Raw genomic sequence first — 7855 nt, 5'->3', positions numbered from 1 at the left:
CCTGCTGCTATTCTAAGCAGTGTTAAGACTCTAAAACTGTAGTAGCAGTGATTTGCCTCAGTTATACTTTTCCTACTCAGATGGCCAAGTCGTTGCATTCCCCATGGTGAGCAGGAGCTTCGGTTGTAGGACAGTCCAATGAGCTAAGCAGCACGACCACACCCCTCATAGCTGCCCAATTCCATTGCTCGCCAGTTGGCAGCAGGGCAGCGTTGATGTGCTCAATTCCAGTGACAGCAAACATTGCGCGGGATGACCTATTGACCTGTTCACGTGCAAGTGGGGTAGAAGCTGGACTGCCAACTGATTAAAGATCGTTAGCTGATTAATGTTCTGGCTTTTTATCCAATCTACTAAGCAATTGATGAAATGCAAATACTTGACTAGCATGCTACAAGACCCCAACAGAATACTTTAAAAAAGTTATTCTAAGGACCACTTGCAATTGATAAACAAAAGCCACCAGTCATTGCTGAGAAGTAAAGCCCTACCTTAACATTCCTACCCCACCATATTAGGCACATTAAATATTAAACGCTATTGGTTGGTTTGGAAGCTGCAGCTAGTGCAGAATGCTGTGACTACTGACTACATCTAGCTGGGCCACGTATGACACTGGTTCTTAAGGATCTGCAGCTGCCATCTATTTGCCACTGAGTTAAGTTCCAAGTTTTATTATGGACATATAAAGACCCAACCAACTTGGGATTATGGTACCGAGCAGACTGCCTTCCCTGCTATCGGCCAAATCAAACTTTATACTCATCAGAGGAGACCCTGCTGGCCGTACCATCTGGAAAACTCTCAGAAATGGGCCTTTTCAGTTATAGCACCAACCGTCTGGAACACTCGCCCAAAAAAGATCCGAGAAGCTCCGTCTGCTGGATGCTTCAAAGGCTTCCCAAGATATCAGCTGATTACGCAGGTCTGTTTGAGAATGCTATTGCGCTCAGTTGCAACTTGCTGTTTTAAATGATGGTTTTAAAAATGTATTTATTGCATTCTGATATTTATTTGACATCTATTATAGTTATTGCATTTTGGTTTGGTTTTTTTAGCTGGCTTCCACTAACGCAGCATGTCAGGGGAAGCCTGCACAAGGACTTATGCTTGCACAATGGGGCTTTCCCCTGCTCCACCCCCAGATATACTCTGTGGGGCTGGGAGACCCCCCAGAACAGCATGCAGGGGAAGGAGAGGAGAGAATGTTTCATCTGGCAAGCAGAAATGCTTGCACTGAAGGAACAATTGTATTAGTGCAATGCTGAATTCCACTCTGTAATTTCTGTAAACTACTCATGGTTTGTTGCTAAAAACATTATGCGGTATACAGTAGTACCTCGGGTTACATACGCTTCAGGTTACAGATTCCGCTAACCCAGAAATATTACCTCTGGTTAAGAACTTTGCTTCAGGATGAGAACAGCGCGGCGGCAGCTGGAGGCCCCATTAGCTAAAGTGGTGTTTCAGGTTAAGAACAGTTTCAGGTTAAGAACAGACCCCCAGAACGAATTAAGTACGTAACCAGAGGTACCACTATATGCAATATCGGAATAACTATTAAGTAAATCAGTCCCTCTGCTGATGGGAGAAGTGGCCCAACAACATACAGAGGACCACAAGTTTTTCATCCTCTACTAGGGAATACGGTAATTCCCATTGAGCAAGCAGAACTTAACTCTGAATAGACAGGCATAGCATTGCACCGTAACTCTCGTGTCAAAATCAACGGGAATCAAGTATTTTTTTCAACCTTGGTTAGTTTATGCCCATTCATCTCAGCTAAGGACCGTCTGCTTTAGTTTCTAATTGTTCTTGCTTCAGAAGGAAAGCCATAATCATTTCTCCTGGAAGGCTGCCACTGGATACAAATTCGAGGAAAATGTCATGTTGTAATTTATTTCTCGTCAAATCTGGTGCAGCCAGCAAATAGCCAAGACATCTCTCTGGGCTTTATGATGGTAAGCCCTACAAGAGCCCCACGACCAAGAATTATCACTTTCTGACAGCTCTACTGATTAATTTGGGGAACAGGGGAGATGATGTTGATCTCTAACACACACTGCAGCCGCTTAATACGCCATGGGTTGCATCCAATGTTACTCATGCTCAGAGTAGGCCTGTTGAAACCAATGGGCATGACTAACTTAAGTCCACTCATTTCAGTGGGTCTACAAAGTGAGCAAAACTTAGCTGGATACAGTCTGATGCTTTCAAATATTGCTGTTCCGTGCTGCTGCTGCGCTTGCTTCTTATCTTTGAGGGCCACCCCACCGCTAGGCCCCACAGAAGCTCGGCCTGCTCCCTCACGCTCATCTGTGCTGCCAAACACAGGCCTGTTTACCAAGGGACTGGCCCAAGGTTCAATGATTCTCAATTCGCTTCCACTGGGACTAGATACTGTTCCTTCTGGCAATGTGAGCTTCTGCTCCATTGTGTCCCGGGCCCCCTCCTCTTCTCCCTGTCTCGCCTGACACACACACATATTAAGTGGTAGCTTTCCTTTCACAATGGCAGTGTCGGGCCAAGGAACCCTGCTGTGTGCTCATTAATCGGACCGCTGGATGCCTCTTTGCCTGGGATACGGATGGACACAAATGCCAGACATTCTCCTGGCCCTGCAGCTGTATGCTCTTCTAGCCTGTAAATCTCATGCTGCTGCTACTCTTAGCGTATGACAAACCCAGCATTTGAAGGGGCTTTTTTTTTTTTACTTCTGCCTCTGGGAATTATGCAACAGCATCTCCCAAGAGCCTGAGAGTTGTACTGAAGGGGGAAATCAAGACCCTCCTTCGCTGAGTGGGTTAGTTAAGTAGGTAGGCCAGGCTTCGCTAAGTTTATTACGTATTGATATCCGAAGCTCTCTGTTTCCAACGGTGGTCAGCTCAGAAGCAGGGCAGGTTGGAGACAGCCATTTACTATTGTTTGCTCACAGCCTTTGAACATGCAAGTTCAATTTTAGCAATTATTCATGTAGACCTTGCCATTAAACACAGTGAGGTGGGCCATCTCAGGAAACTGATTTTGAGTGTCATGAAAGGGCAGCAAATTGTAATTTATTTGATATTGCTGCTGACGAGTGAGAAAGGTACCTGTGGGACTTTTCTGCCTCAGCTGCCAACATAACTTCCAGTAATTTTGTTAATTCTTAATTTGTCTAATTCTCAATCTGCTTTCCAGTAATTTATCTTATTCCCCCCCCCCCAAGCTGTCTGAGCTAGTGGCCATCAACATAACCAGGTGGAAATTAACGCCATCAATTATTTAGGATGCACTTTTTTATTGTCCTGAAAGTTACACTTTTCTCACTGGACAACAGTGGGTCTTAGCAGTCTGGGAAACAGAATTACGTTATTTGCCTCTTGTTTTATTTTATGGTTTTATATCTTTGCCTTTTGCATTTGCCTCAAGGCAGTTAACCAATAGTATACCACACAATATAAAACAATAATAGAACAGCAATGACATGTCAGGAATAAAGTGACTGAGAAGCCACAAAATGATCCAGGGGCAGAAGTTATAAAACAGCAATCAATAAATGTCAAAGGGGGAGTTAAGATAAGGTAACCAGATTTTTTTCAATAAATCCGGGGACACTTTTCAACTTCAATGAATTTTGTATGGGGACTGATTTGTAAATCCGGGGACTGTCCCCGGGAAACGGGGACGTCTGGTAACCTTAAGTTAAGAGCCATCAAACAAGAGAATAAGACAGTCTTTGCATGGAGCCAAAATATAGGAACATGGGTACCAAGTGAACACATCTAGGAAGGGAAATCCATTCTTCTGCTGCCACCACAGAAAAGGCCCCTTGTCTGACAGCCATCATTATCCAAAGGCTTTGGAAGACCTCCAGAGAAATGTATCCAAACACTATCTTAACCGATGGACAGGCTCACATAGAGAAGACCAAGGTTTTTAAAAATGCCCCCTTTTAGAACAATCTTCTCACAAAGCAGTTTGCAATACATTAAATAGCAAGTTGCAACTGTAAAGCTGCTGAATCCAATTACAATAAAACAAACTGGGACCGCAGAGTTGTTCCACAGCAAGGCATTGTGGTTGTGGTGATCTTAAAGAGTGCCTGCTCCCACTGCTTGTGACAAATAGAAGAAACTCTATTTAAAGTTTTAACAGTTTCCTGCTTGATAAGCTGTATTTGCCAGAGCAATGTGGAGGTGTAGGCATTCTCTGTGGCCCCCTCTCCCCATATGCCTTGCTCTGTGGAAGGGCCCTGAAGACATCCCTGTAGGAGTGCCATAGACCCTTTTGTTGCAGCCGCAAAGTGGTGATGGTACTCTTAGTGCTAAATGGTGACAGGCAGGTGGCTGGATCAGTGGAAGGGTGCAGAAATTCACCGTCTTACCCACTGCACCGTCTGAGCCAGACACATTTCTATTCTCTTTCTCTACGCTTTTTGTAGTTCTACAAATCTCTACAAACAAACAAAAGCTCCTGGCAACTATTTCAACATCCTGAACAAGTGTGAGATGCTGAAGTTCCCAACCATTATTGTTCAAGCTGACGGCTCGTTCTGCACTCAAAAGAACATGGCTGGCTCCTACCATGCAATTAACAGTAGCTGGCCAGTGACAACTCTCCCATTCTCTCCTCCCCACTGTGTTAGGGGGCCAGCTAAGAGCCAATGAGAATCCAAAAAGAGCATCACGCTGCCTGGCTTGGTGCTCTCAGGAAGGCTTCCAGAATACTTATATCTGCTGCGGGAGCCACTATGGGGGGGAAACCTGGCAAAAAAAATGTAAGAAATATAGCAGCAAAAGGACAACAACAACAGCTGTGTTTTCATCTATCACTTTGAACACTTGTCTCATTATCCCAGACGAAAGAAAACATTTACAAAGTGTCAGTTAAAATTTTATTACAGTACCCGGAGGCTCGTTTTGTGGTATGTAGTCTGAAGTTTTTGTCTATTGCATTTTATTTATTTGATCAACTTTATATACTGCTTGATTGTAAACAACAACAACAACATCAAATGGGGTTAATATCTCACCTTTCTTCCAAGACTTTCCAGATGGAGCAAACAGTCCCATCCCGCCGCCCCCCATTTTATCCTTCTAGCTAAAGGTCACCTAGTGAGGAGCATGGCTGATGGAGTTTCAAACTGGTCTGCCCAGTCCCAGGTTGACATTCTAACCACATGGCAGCAGGCATCACACCGGAATGTGTATTATACATTGAAACATGCTGCATCCTTAAAAATATCATTTTGCATACACATTTGTCATGTGAACAAGGAGAATGCAATGAAGGGAAAGTTTCAGGAGGGAGCACTGAAATTATATGCAGCATGATGTGCTACAGCAGGCTTCCTCAAACTTGGCCCTCCAGATGTTTTGAGACTACAATTCCCAGCATCCTTGACCACTGGTCCTGCTAGCTAGGGATCATGGGAGCTGCAAGCCAAAAACATCTGAAGGGCTGAGTTTGAGGAAGCCTGTGCTACACCCTCTGCAGGGAAAACTTCACAGCTTGATCCTGCGTCAATGCGTAAACTAACCCTGAGGGTTCATAAGCACCAGTGCTGAACAACTTCAGTCCCAGGTACCATTAGGAGCCAATTTGTAGGAGCTGAGGTTCCTCCCCCCCAAAAAAAAATTTGAGGGAGCTAGGCCCTCCAAAAGGTGATGGGCATTGCCATCATGTGATTATGGGGGGCAGGGCTTACCAGCTCCCCCCCCCCCAGTATTTTATTCATGTTGGCCCCCTTCCAGGTACCCTTGCTTATACTACTCAGGGCTCCTTATGCTACCTAAACCAAACTACTCTAGTCAAGTGGAAGCAGTAGCAGTGGTGAAAGCAAGTCTGGCTACCCTTTTAGTTGTGGAGTAAGCACCAACTCAGAACAGGGGCTGAGTTTGAAATACATGTTGGTTGAACTAAATTACACACACCCCTTGCCACTGCCCCAGCTGACATTTGTCATTTGTGCTGTTTCTTCCATGGCTAAGCAAAGTTACACCACTATGGCCATTAAGTCAAGCCTAACGAATACTAGAAGCTGAATACCTGATCCCAGTGCCTAGGTTTGCCAGAGAGACACACAAATAGAAGAAATAATGTGCAAAGCCAAGACACTACTCAGATCAGGGATTGTGCAGTTCTGTTCAGTGTTTTGTAGCACTCTCCACACTCATTTGGCAGTTGTTTTGAATGGCAAGAAGTTAGAAGCATTTGCCAGCTTCCTCCTGGCCTGACCCCACCAGCTAAGCCAGGATATTGTGCAGTCCTTGCTCCATCCTAGGAAAAACCAGCGTCCTTCGTAGGAAACATCCAGCTACCCTGGCATGTATTTTGTGAATTGACAGGGGTGCAGTTGCTGGACCACACCATGTGGCTTAGGTTCTTGGCATCTCTGAACGATGTTGCATATATTCATAAAAAAGACTGACTGACCACATCTTCTTTAGTGTTCTGTAGTCAATTTTACACACACAGCAGCAAATCAAACAATTACCTGCCATGGTGGACGAATACTATTTCCAGGACAAGAGGCAGCACGCTTCTAAAAACCAGCAGCTGGAGAACAGCAGCAAGAGAGGGGTATTGTGCTCATGCCCCACCTGTAGACATCCCAAAATTGTCTGGCTGGCGACCAACAAGGCAGTTGTATTATGTTCAATCCTAGCTCCCTGACAAGCATAGCCAAACAGGCATTTGCTAGAGCTACATTTTTTTGGCATGCATTTAAAGCACCGTCAGGACATGCCTCTAAACAAATGCAATGTGCGATACCTCCCTCTGTCCTGCTGCAGCACAGGTCAGCGAGACCCAGGTTATCCTGGCAACGCGCTGGAAGGGGTGAGAGAGAAGACAGGAGTCACATATGCTTATCTCCTCTCCATCACTAATTGGGGCTACGGAGAGCACAGTCGGCACCCAAGCTCCATCTGCTGAGTGCCGACAGTGCCTGGAGCCATCTCCACAGCTCCAGTGCTTTATGCATCATGCAGCAACCAAGCACTGAATGCATCAAGCTGGGGAGAAAGGAAGAGCAGCACACTTGCCTCTGCGGGCAGTAAGCTCTCTGTGCTGGGCAGAACAGTGCAGCTTTCAGTATCCAATCTGCATCCTACTTGGAGAGGCTAAATGAATTGGGGAAAGGAGCAGAGGATAAGTGCCAACCAACAGCTGCTGGCCCCCAGAATCACACTAAGACATAGGGATCTAATGTGTCTTAAAAGGGGTGCAAGTCAGATCCCCAGGGGTGAAGAACTTGCGGCTCTGTAGATGTTGTTAGACTCCCAACTCCCAGCTGCCACAGCCTGCATGACAAATGGTCAAGGATGATGGGAGAATTGCAGTAAAAAGGTAAAGGTAAAGGACCTCTGGATGGTTAAGTCCAGTCAAAGGAGACTATGGGCTGCGGTGCTCATCTCGCTTCAGGACAAGGGAGCTGGTGTTTCTCCACTTCAGCTTTCTGGGTCATGTGGCCAGCATGACTAAACCGCTTCTGGCACAACTGAACACCATGACAGAAGCAAGGGCACCCAGTAATGTTGTTTACCTTCCTGCCACAGCAGTACCTATTTATCTACTTGCGCTGGTGTGCTTTCGAACTGCTAGGTTGGCAAGTTCAAGAGGCTCAGTGGCTTAGACCACAGCGCAACCCGCGCGATATATGGCACAGAGCCACCTGTTGCTGACCACAGCACTACAACTTCCAGTCTTTTTGTCGCTATGTGCCTCAGCCACTTAAGAAGTCCATAGGTTGTTCTTACCTGGGGATACTGGAATGCGGCTCAAAGAGCAGGGTTGGGAACAAAGCGCTGCTATTGCCAGACCTAATTAAGCTTTGTTAAGATGACGAATTTGCATTCCCTTGGCCTTCTTC

General features: G+C 45.7%; 1 long non-coding RNA gene across 1 annotated transcript; it reads left to right on the top strand.

Moving 5' to 3' along the window:
• Nucleotides 1–1569: 1569 nt before the first annotated feature.
• LOC310700867 lies at nt 1570–4900 on the top strand. The gene is made up of 2 exons (XR_014522879.1): nt 1570–1961; nt 4424–4900. It is a non-coding gene; the product is annotated as an uncharacterized lncRNA (long non-coding RNA).
• The last annotated feature ends 2955 nt before the right edge of the window (nt 4901–7855 follow it).

The sequence above is a fragment of the Podarcis liolepis genome (genome assembly GCF_965112155.1).
Source record: "Podarcis liolepis genome assembly, chromosome: 2".
Lineage (NCBI taxonomy): Eukaryota > Metazoa > Chordata > Lepidosauria > Squamata > Lacertidae > Podarcis > Podarcis liolepis.
This window is presented reverse-complemented; position numbering and strand designations above follow the sequence as displayed.